The 1584-nt window shown below is 37.9% G+C and overlaps 1 long non-coding RNA gene across 1 annotated transcript in view; it reads right to left on the bottom strand.

The window, feature by feature from the left end:
- Positions 1–1542, bottom strand: part of LOC104961582 (uncharacterized) — a 10752-nt gene extending 9210 nt beyond the window's left edge. Inside the window, exon 1 of the long non-coding RNA XR_800111.1 lies at positions 752–1542. This is a non-coding gene — a long non-coding RNA (uncharacterized lncRNA). The remainder of the gene's footprint in view (positions 1–751) is intronic.
- Positions 1543–1584: the final 42 nt, after the last annotated feature.

The following is a 1584-nucleotide window of genomic DNA, read 5'->3' as shown; positions in this document are numbered from 1 at the left end:
ATACATGAATATGTGTCCCCGGGAACTCACCAAGTGTCAGAAAACACAACCCTCTCTATTTTCCTCCATACCCAAATCTCTTAAAAAGGGGCTGCAACGGATCTGATACAGACTGATCCAGATTTGAACACTTCTATGACGTCACAGAAGTGGCGCTACGGCTATTGGGCCAACTCCACCAATCAGGAGGAGACAGCCACGGACATTGCCGTTAGAAAGTGCTGGAGACGCTGTAGTACATATTTCAGGCCTGTAGATGGTGCTGTTCTCACAGAATCAGCCCATGCAAAGACAGTGTTAAATTGAGCGAAATGAGGAATGGCTAAAATGCATGATCTGTTTGGTATTTTGAAAAATAAAAAGTATAAATATGCCTTATATAGGTATGGTCCTACACTATATTATTCAAATATAGCATGATAGGTCCACTTTAACGTTGCAGAACATTTTATACAGGATTCATTCTACATTATCAAAATGATTAGATTACATTTGCAATTGCATCATGTCAAGAATAGTTAAGGGGGTGAACCGTTTTAAGTGAATTGACCTGGTAACTTTCACTGAACACAAACGTCAATGTTTACATTGAGTCCACTTAGACACTTGCTGAGAAACACCAATTGTATTTAAGTAAATTGGAAAACCTCAAACGTTCTCGAGCAAAAGGTTATTTTCTTAAGATAACTTAATTTTTCTAATTTCATAATGAATGTGCCTTAAAGTAAATGTTAAGATTTAATATGTTTACCTTGATGGACAGGTCTCTCAGGCATGGTAGTTGCTACCTCAGCTTCATCCTTTTTGGCCAATATCGGTCATTTTTCAGTCTCCAGACGTCGATGACGAGCAAGGAACCCAAACACTTTTCATCCTGTGAGAGACAACTACAACTAAAGCGTATACACACAGGTGTTGTGGTGCTCAAGTGAAGCTTTAACCACATAGAAGGGAATGATAGAAAAGCAGGAAAGAACAATGTAAATGTGACGGAAATCTGCACTTCAGGTTTATTATTGACCGCTCAATCTGGAAACTGGTCATAATAATTTTTTACCATTTGTACTTTTATCTCCAGTGTGTTGTCTTCAGGCTGAATCTCTTATCTTAAAGCATTTTAATGTTACAGTAAAGAAGCTTTTACAATAAAGTATACTTGAATTTGATTGTGTTAACCCCTTGAGCTCCTTTCAGAGGTGAATCAACATGAAAAAACCAAAAATAAACTAATGAGTAATGTCTGTCTGTGCAGGATTTAAACATTAGACACATTTAGGGTCTCATTGTCACTGTGCTGTATCAAATGTTTTCACATTCATTCTAGATATTAAAAAAACGCTACCCGTCTTAAGCATGAAATACTTCTTACTGAAATCTGTTCACACAGTGTTTAGTCTGCATGAAGATAGGGACGTTCTGCCCCTTTAACTGTAATAAATCCCCCCAAACCAAAACAGTGTCTGATCCACAATAGGCGCTTTCACACCGGAGTACTTTTCCCAGGAATAGTTCCGATAGTTATTGGGATTTTGCGTTCACACCAAAAAAATCTGGAACTAGAACTTATCCCCTTTTTAGTCCCTG

The sequence above is a fragment of the Notothenia coriiceps genome, unplaced genomic scaffold (genome assembly GCF_000735185.1).
Source record: "Notothenia coriiceps isolate Sejong01 unplaced genomic scaffold, NC01 NC01_scaffold00033439, whole genome shotgun sequence".
In the NCBI taxonomy this organism is placed as follows: domain Eukaryota; kingdom Metazoa; phylum Chordata; class Actinopteri; order Perciformes; family Nototheniidae; genus Notothenia; species Notothenia coriiceps.
Note: the sequence above shows the minus strand (reverse complement) of the source record. Positions and strands in the feature narration are given on the sequence as shown.